The sequence below is a fragment of the Haliotis rubra genome, unplaced genomic scaffold, assembly GCF_003918875.1.
Source record: "Haliotis rubra isolate DU_JTF1 unplaced genomic scaffold, ASM391887v1 Scf104, whole genome shotgun sequence".
Lineage (NCBI taxonomy): Eukaryota > Metazoa > Mollusca > Gastropoda > Lepetellida > Haliotidae > Haliotis > Haliotis rubra.
In genome coordinates this window covers 428,646-441,675 of record NW_025764937.1, presented here as the reverse complement: position 1 = coordinate 441,675, position 13,030 = coordinate 428,646, and positions in this window count along the sequence as shown.

Here is a 13,030-nt window from a genome sequence, read left to right as displayed (position 1 = left end):
TGGGACATATATCAACCAAGTCAGCGAGCCTGACCACCCGATCCCGTTAGTCGCCTCTTATGACAAGCATGGGTTACTGAAGATCAATTCTAACCCGGATCTGCACGTGTCTGGGGTGAAAAGTGGGAATGATTCATGATCTTCATCATGAAAAACCCACCGCTGAGATGACACAACCAGACACAAAAACAGAGCGATCACATTTTAAAAATTCACCAGCCTTACTTGGAAGTTGGTAGGTAACCGGATGGTGTGTTTGATTCTCTCACAGTAGGTCCGGGTTCATGTCCCCTATGCGGTTCGACGTGGCAATATTCAACTGACATATGATATAGTTATTACGTTTATTTACATACAAGTAATGAAGCCTACAACAAATGGACAATTAATATAGTTTGAGATATATTTCGTATGAATGTGATGCTTGTTTATCGGTCCTTTAATAACAACAATTATTGTTCACAACCACAGAACAATTATGTGTTGTTAACACTATGCCATGTCTTGATGAAATAACAAATAGACCCCGATATATTTCCTAGTTTCGATTTTAAGGGTTTTGCTTCTGAGCTTAAGGGAGTCATGGTGCCCTAAACCCTTTTAAATATGTGTGTGTGTGCGTGTGTGTGTATCCCAAGTAACCTCATTTATCCAGACACCACTGAACTTGTCCTTAGAACATAACATTACGTTCCTAAGGGCAACTGCCCGTAAAAGAAGCAACCGGATTAATGGCGTTCCACAGAGTCAGTATAATTATTAATTAGGTTCTATACTTTGCGGTCTTATGACGTAAGAGCTCCGTTACATAACAGAGACCACAGCCACCTTTGTCCCCTAATCAGGGGTATTGTATACCGTTGCCAGTACAGTAAAAGTCAATTACACGTACCTGGTATACGATAGTGTATCTTTCAACAGTGTTGTGCGTAACATTTGACCATTAGTAGACAATCTGGGGTGTGCGGCAGCTGGGTTTATTCACAACCTTTTGTTTCTATTTACAGTTGTGGTCGTTCGTTGTTTACCCCAAGAGGCCTTCCATGGGAAATAGAGTATAAATTAGCCAATAGTTAGAATATTTATGACTTTGTTAATGTGCCTTGCGTTGACCTACAACATATTCGGCGCCTATTATTTCAGCTTGACTAGAGTGATTGGTTCAGTGAACTGTTGAATGACGCAGATGTATGAAGTAGACACGATATACAATTCCTTTGCTTCATCAGACAGTGTGTACAAGTCATACCATGGTTTAATCAGACATTGTGTCCAGGTTATACCATGGTTTAACCAGGCATTGTGTACAAGTCATACGACGGTTTAATCAGAAATTGTGTACAAAATAATACCATGGTTAATCAGACATTGTGTATAAGTCATACCATGGTTTAATTAGACATTGTGTACAAGTCATACCATGGTTTAATCAGACATTGTGTACAAGTCATACCATGGTTTTTTAATTAGACATTATGTACAAGTCATACCATGGTTTAACCAGGCATTGTGAACAAGTCATACCATGGTTTAATCAGACATTGTGTACAAGTCATACCATGGTTTAATTAGGCATTGGGTACAAGTCATACCATGGTTTAACTAGGCATTTTGTACAAGACATACCATGGTTTAATCAGACATTGTGTACAAGTCATACCATGTTTTTTAATTAGACATTGGGTACAAGTCATACCATGGTTTAATCAGACATTGTGTACAAGTCATACCATGGTTTAATCAGACATTGTGCACAAGTCATACCATGGTTTAATTAGACATTGAGTACAAGTCATACCATGGTTTAACTAGGCATTTTGTACAAGTCATACCATGGTTTAACTAGACATTTTGTACAAGTCATACCATGGTTTAATCAGACATTGTGTACAAGTCATACTATGGTTTTTAATTAGACATTATGTACAAGTCATATCATGGTTTAATCAGACATTGTGTACAAGTCATACCATGGTTTAATCAGACATTGTGTACAAGTCATACCATGGTTTAATCAGGCATTGTGTACAAGTCATACCATGGTTTTTTAATCAGACATTGTGTACAAGTCATACCATGGTTTTTAATCATACATGGTTTAATCAGATATTGTGTACAAGTCATACCATGGTTAAATCAGACATTGTGTACAAGTCATACCATGGTTTAACCAGGCATTGTGTACAAGTCATACCATGGTTAAATCAGACATTGTGTACAAGTCATTCGACGGTTTAATCAGACATTGTGTACAAGTCATACCATATGGTTTAATCAGACATTGTATACAAGTCACACAATGGTTTAATTAGACATTGTGTACAAGTCATACCATGGTTTAACCAGGCATTGTGTACAAGTCATACCATGGTTTAACCAGGCATTGTGTACAAGTCATACCATGGTTTAATCAGACAGTGTGTACAAGTCATACCATGGTTTAATCAGACATTGTGTACAAGTCATACAATGGTTTAACCAGGCATTGTGTACAAATCATACCATGGTTTAATCAGACATTGTGTACAAGTCATACCATGGTTTAATCAGACATTGTGTACAAATCATACCATTGTTTAATCAGACATTGTGTACAAGTCATACCATTGTTTAATCAGACATTGTGTACAAATCATACCATGGTTTGTGTACAAGTCATACCATGGTTTAATTAGACATTGTGTACAAGTCATACCATGGTTTAATCAGACATAGTGTACAAGTCATACCATGGTTTAATCAGACATTGTGTACAAGACATATCCTACCTGAATCTTTGATAAATCGCTTCGTAGAACGGGACCTAGACCTTCAAAACATACCCTGCTTGAGTCAGATACGTTTGTTGATCTGTGGGTTTGTTTACTGGAGGATCAATCTGTTGAGATTACACAGTTAACCAAGATTGTCAAGTGTTCTATCTATGGAAACGAATTAGTGCCATTGACGAAAAACAATTCACCATCTGCATTTTTGTCTGTTTGTTGTTTATATTTCAACTATATGGCAGTGGTTTGTACATACCCGAGTTTGTATCAGACAATCCAGTGATCAACAGCATCAGCATCGATCAAGGCAACTGGGATACGTCGACGTGTCAACCAACCCAGCGAGCCTGACCACCAGATCCGGTTAGTCACCTCTTCGAATTAGCATATGTTGCTGAAGATCAATTCTAACCAGGATCTTCACGGGTTAATCTTCGCAGACGATACATTCATCTACGTAGATGGTACTTAAATCTACGCAGAACATACTTTCGTCAACGCAGTTGATACTTCCATCTTCATATATGATATCATAATCGTGCGTGCCGATACTCAGGCTGTGATATTGTCATGTGAAGTTGTAACCTAGTTGGATATAGCTTAAAAATAACCCCCTAAGTAGAAGTAAAGTGCCATCAACGTAGATGAAAGTATCGTCTTCGTCGAACTAAAGTGTCATCAACGAAGATGAAAGTATCGTCTACGTGGAAGTAACGTATCATCAACGTAGATGAAAGTATTGTCTACGTGGAAGTAACGTATCATCAACGTAGATGAAAGTATTGTCTACGTGGAAGTAACGTATCATCAACGTAGATGAAAGTATCGTCTACGTGGAAGTAACGTATCATCAACGTAGATGAAAGTATCGTCTACGTGGAAGTAACGTATCATCAACGTAGATGAAAGTATCGTCTACGCAGAAATACGGTGTCATTTACGAAGATGAAAGTATCGTCTACGTAGTAGTAAAGTGTCAACTACGTAGACGTAAGTATTGTCTAAGTAGATTATTGGTCTTTAAACTCTGGTACTAATACGCTTCTCTACGTCCTCATTTTACGAGTACCATTTCATCCCTGTCAGCTGTGCCTTCTCCGACTTAAGAAAACAATATATTGATTATAAATAGTGTAGTAACCCCTCATTTGAAACGTTTGTTCGACTTATGTTTTCAAATCACCAACTTACTTCTGTGAAGTTGTCTAAATATATATATTTTGCTATGTAATTGCATGAATGACCTCAGTTGTAATGACACTATTGAAACGTTATGTACTAGGGGTGGGTATTGTAGAGAATTTTCATATTGCGATATATTGCGATGCGAAAGCGTATATTGCGATATGTATTGCAATATATTGCATGAAGTATTTTTACACAAAAAACTACTTATAATCGAGTTACTGCTTGATTTATAGAGCAAAAACACAACAAAATCACCATGCTTGGTTAAGTTTCAATAACAAATTTTAATCATGATAAAATAAAAATGTGAATAATATTTGGCACAAATGAAACAAGGAAATATCCGAAGATTTCCGAGTGTTACGACGTTTTCCGAATGCAAGTCAAAATACCGGTCTTCGATCAGCGTATCGCAATACGTATCGTTTTCATGTCTGAACCGGTAAATACCGGTATACCGGTTATATTGCGCAGCCCTATTATGTACTGTGGGCCTGTGGCCTAGAAAAATACGAATACAACTTTTCTCCTACCATGACCAGTATGCATGCGGTACCATACACTGACACAGTAGCAAACAAACATCCGTTGTCAAGGCACCGTCTACCAATTTCACCTCAACAAGTTCCAGGTCTTAGCAAATAATTCATAAAAGTCACTTAGCGTGAATATTGAGCCTCGTTGTCCGGTAGCGGGAGTGGTATGACTGTGTACACTTACCTTCCTGTTGTTGTGGTACAGCAACACGAGGTTTTATCATTAATCGCACATTAATTGTTGTAGAGCCGATAATATCAATACATACACACCGGACTTTCAGAAGCACAGACTGGACATACAGTCAGTATGAATTTGATCTATGGTACATATATTTACAGAAATGTTGTTGTGGTTTGCTGTTGTTGTTGCTGTAGTTGCTGTTGTTTATTGTTTAACGCGGCACTCGGCAATATTCCAGGCAACAATGCAGTGATCAACAGCATGAGCATCAATCTACGCAATTGAGATACGATGACATGTGTCAACCACGTCAGCGAGCCTGACCACCCGATCCCGTTAGTCGCCCCTTACGGCAAGCATGGGTTGCTGAAGACTAATTCTAACCCGCATCTTCACGGGTGATTCTTAAAGGCTGGAAGACCTAAACTAGCACGTGACATTCACGTCGTATTCTGCGCATGAGTACCGGTAAGGCAGTGTGTTTAGGAAAAGAAACATCGATGTTTTTAAAAAGGCTTCGTTTTCCGGATAATAATAATAAATACAGCGATGGAGCAAACCAGGTGAAGTCCTTCGCCAAGTCTGCCCAGAGTCGGTCATTTGTGGAGAAGCTTTCTGAGAAACTATTGCATCGTGTGTACATGCAGTGTGTGGAACAGAATAGCAATCCTACCGACTCCTTCGCCTGGATGAAGTCGGCTGGTCTTAAATGTGAAACTGAGGGCTTCCTTTTTGCTGCTCAGAACCAGTCACTTCCCACTCGCAATCGCCTAAATGTGATTTTGAAAGAAAATGTCAATATGACATGTCGACTTAGCAATGAATTTACAGAGACTGTCCAACACCTTGTCAGTGGATGCCCTTCATTGGAACAAACAGCATATCTTAAACGACATGATGGCATGGCTCGTTGCTTTTACTACCGTCTCCGACATGCCTGTGGCTTTGACTCTGAGGTCAATCCATGGTATGACCCTGAACATGTCAGGGCGTCATGGAAAATGATGCTTTCAAACTTCTTTTGAATAGGTCCAAATAAAGCCTCAGAAGAATTCCAGCCAACAAATCTGATCTTGTCCTTTTTGATAAAGCCAATTAATTTATTTATATCATTGAATTTTCTGTCCCTTTTGCCAGCAATGTGACTGGCAAGATTCAGGAAAAGCATGATAAATATGCGAACGTCGTCTTTGAAATGTCTTGCTTGCATCCCAAGTACACTGTCGTCAGGCTCCCCTTTGTTCTCGGTGCCCTTGGTTTGGTACCTCTTGATCTCTTGGCGCAGATTAGGAGAGTGCCCGGGTTCTCCACCGGGAGCACAGCCCTTCTGACACTCTGGGTAATGCAGAAGGCTGCAGTGTTGGGGAGCCCTCATATTCTCCGGAAAGTTCTTAGTGGGCTCGACTAGGCAGTGTTTCCTGGGAGAAGTCCCATTCGCTGTCTGGGCTGCGTGTAGAGGTGCAAGGGCACTGAGCTGATGATGAGCCTTACCAGCCTGACTGCCAGGATCACCCGAACCCTCTCTGCTGCATTTTCATCTTTAATCTGTAAAACACAATAATGAGTCCATCTATATAACGCCAACTCCATACACTATGTGTATGCTCATAGCGCTATAGATATATTACAATATCAAGTTTAACTCTGTCAATGAGGACACAAGCACAAGGCTGTAGATTTTAATCCAGGTATGGCTGTCGGAAGAGATATGTTTTTAGCTTCGACTTGAAAAGCGAGAGTGTTTCGAGTTCTTTGACTTCAGTTTAGAGTTTGTTCCTTAGAACTGCAGAATTACAATTGAAAGATCTTCTACCAAATCGTTTCAAGTTAGTCTTTGGAATGTTGAAGAGATGCTGGTCTGCTGAACGAAGGGCTCTGGGCGATTTATACATTTGTGTGAGTTCGACAAGATATGATGGGGCTGATCGATGGTAACATTGCCCAATACCTTGAACTGCACACGTGCTTGCACTGGCAGCCAATGTAAATTGATGAGCACAGGAGTGACTTCTTTGTCCTAGACACAATCCTTTCCGCCATGTTCTGTATTCTCTGTAGTCGGGAGAACTGTTCCTGTGAGATGTTAACCAGCAGACTATTACAGTTTTGATGGGACTAGGCTTCTGACCAGCATGTGAGCGGCGTTAGTGGCCAGGAGATGCTGATGCTGCCAATATTTCTCTGATTTCTCAGGAATAACCCACGCTTGGAATCGTCTCCCAATGGCTTCCTGTAAAGTGTTGGTTCGATTCTCCACACACGTTTCCACAATATTCGAATATCCTTTCTTAATGCCCCTGAACATGACACAGGCATGCATGACAATGTGAGATTAATCTGTGTTTACCATTTGACAGAACTTATAAAATTCCAAGTATGCTATTTTCAACATACAGTGGAAACCTGATAAGTAAAATTTCAAGGGACTCGCCAAAATTGTTTACTTATCAGGTATTTTACTTATCCAAACTTATAAAAACCTGCAAATGACAACCATATGCATGTATATGTATGCATATGTAACAATGAACTACTTATCAGGGCTGGCCTCCAGTTGTCAGTGTATTGTCAACTGCGTGCTGCCAGTGAGCTATAAGTAGGATGTTTGTTTAGCTGGAGACTGACATGTGCCCCTCATGAAGGATTATGTGGTGATCACTAATTTAGTTATCCATCTCTTTTGTTAAGTAATTTACTTCCAGGGCGTTATATGTTATATTTGGGATTACACTTTCTCAGTCAAAGTACATCTTCTAGTCCATTTGGGGTTGAGTTCCATCCTGGATCCGAACCCACACTCTCAGAGTACACCTAACCCCCTCAGCAACCGTGGCGTCCAACGCGTGGAAGTCTGACAATTTGTAATAATTTGTGTACCCCTCTGAAAAGTACATTGTTCGATTGGCAGCTTGACCCTTGAGAATTTCTAGGACTTCTGTCCTGACCTACAACAAAACACGTGTGGTCTCACCTTAAGTATGTGAGTGTGTTCAAAATTGACTCAATTGTGTGTATTGGCACCTTGACCCTTGAGAATTTCTACGACTTTCGTCCTGCCCCACAACAAAACACGTGTGGTCTAAGGCAAGTGAGTTTGTTCAAAATTGCCTCTGTTCACCCAGCAGAAAATGGGTACCCGGTGGGATAAGTCATAAGTGACCGTTAACCTTGCCGAGTCTTTCTGGACAAATGGGTTTCCAGATTGCGACATGTTTAATAAGATTACAGACTATTGATGTTCCCATGTTCTAACATTTGCAAAATAAATAATTAACAGTCTTCCTGCTACACTAGTCGATACTAACACTCGTCAGAGGGGATTGGTGTGCTTCGGAGAAGTATTGATTTCAATTTTCAAAATCGATCGTTCCAATATCACGATCAGTAATTATTCTTTTGTCATGAAGATAATATTACACGGGAAATAATTGGCATGAGAGCCCGTCATAATAACTTAGATGTTATCTAGATCTTAGCATAAGATTTAGAGAGACAAAAATCCTCTCTTCAGTAGTGCACAACAAGACTTCAACATTTTAATCGTTAAACTTCTTTTTATTTCGAGCAGTATTCCAGCGGCTTGAACCTTTGGTATCTCATCATGTCACAGTGTAATCGAGCATTTCTTTCAATGAAGATCTCAAAAGGTGTCATACGAACCTTGATCAAAACTAGTTTGATCACTGTTACAACTTTTACTGGTTTGGGTAATCCAGGTTCAAACAAGTAGCAACCGTGAGATAGCAGCATTAGCAATGATATCTAAGACCCCAGAAAGTGTCAACATGTTTGATGGTAAACATGTGGTGAACGTTTCCAAATTTGAGGAATCGGTGACCAAAGTGCCAGATGCAAGTCTCCATGTTTACTTGTACTATGCTCGTATGTTTTAAAGGTGGAAAAAATTGCATGTCGCTGCATGTGTTTGGGACGTTTTCTACCTTTAGAACAGAGTGCGCTCACCATTCATGAACACCTGATATTGTCACTGTTAGATAATGATATCCAAAACACGCTTATCATCATATTGTCAGGCCATAACCTGTTTTCAGATTCCTTGTGATTACAGAAAGTAAAATGTCGCTATATTTTAAGATAGGAATATATCAATATGATGACGGCATTAAAGGCAATGAATGTACTTTCGAATTAGTTGTCTAACAGAACGGAAACCATGATTAATGTCTAGGTGATGTTAAGTCAAGTATATCGATTTTAAAAGTGGTTCCTTGTCCTGAGCAACATTTGCCATTATTGGAGTTCCAAGCCCACCTCACCTCCTCTCTCTCTCCACTCCTCTCTCCTCTCCCTCTCTCTCCCTCTCTCTCTCTCTCTCTCTCTCTCTCTCTCTCTCTCTCTCTCTCTCTCTCTCTCCCTCTCTCTGCACAATAGGTAAAGTAGTTTTCAATCATCTCAGCTACAGATCGTGACTTGGGCACAGTGTTTATATGTTACCCCCATCAACTCTCGTCTTAACCTGGATGAGTGTCACTGAGACAAACTCTATTTCGACATTGTCACCAATGTTTGTTTGTTTGTTTTTTTGTCACGCCGTCGCCTCCATTACAAATTCACACGGCTTCAGCTCGCATGAATATCGCTGTTTGATCGTCGGCTCATACATCATTCAGCCCTATCTAGTTAATGCGACTACTTCAGACAAACAAAGCAAACCGAAACATGATGGTCATAAAATATTCAAAATGAATTATACACTTCAATTAGTTTTTATTTTAACATGGTTTTTTTCAAAAAGACTAATTAGTCTACGGTTTCTTTTTACCGCTACTGAAGAGGTCGTAGAGGGCTGCTATATCGGGCATGACCATCAAGGAATACGTGGGTTATCCGAATCACAGGATGGAGAGAGAGGGACATATCAGGGAGGGAGACACATATCAGAGCGGGGACATGAAGCACATTGATGCGGCAGGGGGCAAATCGGGGGTGAGGGTCGAACATATGTCAGAGAAGTGGGAACAAATGTGGAAGAAGAAGGGACACATACTAGACGGGGTAAAAAGTGGAACACATGTCAGAGCGGAGGACACATGTTATAGGGGGAGAAGGTGGAGCAGGTGTCAGAGTGGGAGACATATGTTATAGGGAGATAAGGTGGTACACATGTCAGCAGGGAGGACACATGTTATAGGGAGAGAAGGTGGAACAGGTGTCAGAGTGGGTGTTATAGGGACAGAAGGTGGAACCGGTCTCAGAGAGGAGGCCACATGTTATAGGGAGTGAAGGTGGAACAGGTATCAGAGAGGAGGACACATGTTATAGGGAGAGAAGGTGGAACATGTGTCAGAGTGGAGGACACATGTTATAGGGAGAGAAGGTGGAACAGGTGTCAGAGTGGAGGCCACATGTTATAGGGAGAGAAGGTGGAACATGTGTCAGAGTGGGTGTTATAGGGAGAGAAGGTGGAACCGGTCTCAGAGAGGAAGACACATGTTATAGGGAGAGAAGGTGGAACATGTGTCAGAGAGGAGGCCACATGTTATAGGGAGAGAAGGTGGAACCGGTCTCAGAGTGGAAGACACATGTAATAGGGAGAGAAGGTGGAACAGGTGTCAGAGTGGAGGCCACATGTTATAAGGAGATAAGATGGAACAGGTATCAGAGAGGAGGCCACATGTTATAGGGAGAGAAGGTGGAACCGGTCTCAGAGAGGAGGACACATGTTATAGGGAGAGAAGGTGGAACATGTGCCAGAGAGGAGGACACATGTTATAGGGAGAGAAGGTGGAACCGGTCTCAGAGTGGAAGACACATGTTATAGGGAGAGAAGGTGGAACATGTGTCAGAGAGGAGGCCACATGTTATAGGGAGAGAAGGTGGAAAAGGTCTCAGAGCGGAAGACACATGTTATAGGGAGAGAAGGTGGAACATGTGTCAGAACGGAGGCCACATGTTATAGGGAGAGAAGGTGGAAAAGGTCTCAGAGCGGAAGACACATGTTATAGGGAGAGAAGGTGGAACCGGTCTCAGAGCGGAAGACACATGTTATAGGGAGAGAAGGTGGAACCGGTCTCAGAGAGGAGGACACATGTTATAGGGAGACAAGGTGGAAAAGGTCTCAGAGCGGAAGACACATGTTATAGGGAGAGAAGGTGGAACATGTGTCAGAACGGAGGCCACATGTTATAGGGAGAGAAGGTGGAAAAGGTCTCAGAGTGGAAGACACATGTTATAGGGAGAGAAGGTGGAACATGTGTCAGAACGGAGGCCACATGTTATAGGGAGAGAAGGTGGAAAAGGTCTCAGAGCGGAAGACACATGTTATAGGGAGAGAAGGTGGAACCGGTCTCAGAGAGGAGGACACATGTTATAGGGAGAGAAGGTGGAAAAGGTCTCAGAGCGGAAGACACATGTTATAGGGAGAGAAGGTGGAACATGTGTCAGAACGGAGGCCACATGTTATAGGGAGAGAAGGTGGAAAAGGTCTCAGAGTGGAAGACACATGTTATAGGGAGAGAAGGTGGAACATGTGTCAGAACGGGAGGCCACATGTTATAGGGAGAGAAGGTGGAAAGGTCTCAGAGCGGAAGACACATGTTATAGGGAGAGAAGGTGGAACATGTGTCAGAACGGAGGCCACATGTTATAGGGAGAGAAGGTGGAAAAGGTCTCAGAGCGGAAGACACATGTTATAGGGAGAGAAGGTGGAAAAGGTCTCAGAGCGGAAGACACATGTTATAGGGAGACAAGGTGGAACCGGTCTCAGAGAGGAGGACACATGTTATAGGGAGAGAAGGTGGAACCGGTCTCAGAGTGGAAGACACATGTTATAGGGAGAGAAGGTGGAACATGTGTCAGAGTGGAGACCACATGTTATAGGGAGAGAAGGTGGAACAGGTCTCAGAGCGGAAGACACATGTTATAGGGAGAGAAGGTGGAACAGGTGTCAGAGTGGAGGCCACATGTTATAAGGAGATAAGGTGGAACAGGTCTCAGAGAGGAGGACACATGTTATAGGGAGAGAAGGTGGAACATGTGTCAGAGTGGAGGCCACATGTTATAAGGAGAGAAGGTGGAAGAGGTATCAGAGAGGAGGCCACATGTTACAGGTGGAGAAGGTGGAACACACGTCAGAGTGGGGGACACATGTTATAGGGAGAGAAGGTGGAGCAGGTGTCAGAGTGGAAGACACATGTTATAGGGAGAGAAGGTGGAACCGGTCTCAGAGTGGAAGACACATGTTATAGGGAGAGAAGGTGGAACATGTGTCAGAGTGGAGGCCACATGTTATAGGGAGAGAAGGTGGAACCGGTCTCAGAGAGGAAGACACATGTTATAGGGAGAGAAGGTGGAACATATGTCAGAGTGGAGGCCACATGTTATAAGGAGAGAAGGTGGAAGATGTATCAGAGAGGAGGCCACATGTTATAGGGAGAGAAGGTGGAACAGGTGTCAGAGTGGAAGACACATGTTATAAGGAGATAAGGTGGAAGAGGTATCAGAGAGGAGGCCACATGTTACAGGTGGAGAAGGTGGAACACACGTCAGAGTGGGGGACACATGTTATAGGGAGAGAAGGTGGAACATGTGTCAGAGCGGAAGACACATGTTATAGGGAGAGTAGGTGGAACAGGTGTCAGAGTGGGTGTTATAGGAGAGAAGGTGGAACCGGTCTCAGATGGGAGGCCACATGTTATAGGGAGAGAAGGTGGAACATGTGTCAGAGTGGGTGTTACAGGGAGAGAAGGTGGAACCGGTCTCAGAGAGGAGGCCACATGTTATAGGGAGAGAACGTGAAACATGTGTCAGAGTGGAGGCCACATGTTATAGGGAGAGAAGGTGGAACATGTGTCAGAGTGGAAGACACATGTTATAGGGAGAGAAGGTGGAACATGTGTCAGAGTGGAGGACACATGTTATAGGGAGAGAAGGTGGAACATGTGTCAGAGTGGAAGACACATGTTATAGGGAGAGAAGGTGGAACCGGTCTCAGAGTTGTTGACACATGTTATAGGGAGAGAAGGTGGAACATGTGTCAGAGTGGAGGCCACATGTTATAGGGAGAGAAGGTGGAACCGGTCTCAGAGTGGAAGACACATGTTATAGGGAGAGAAGGTGGAACAGATGTCAGAGTGGAGGCCACATGTTATAAGGAGATAAGGTGGAACAGGTATCAGAGAGGAGAACACATGTTATATGGAGAGAAGGTGGAACATGTGTCAGAGTGGAGGCCACATGTTATAGGGAGAGAAGGTGGAACATGTGTCAGAGTGGAGGCCACATGTTATAGGGAGAGAAGGTGGAAGATGTATCAGAGAGGAGGCCACATGTTACAGGTGGAGAAGGTGGAACACACGTCAGAGTTGTTTACACATGTTATAGGGAGAGAAGGT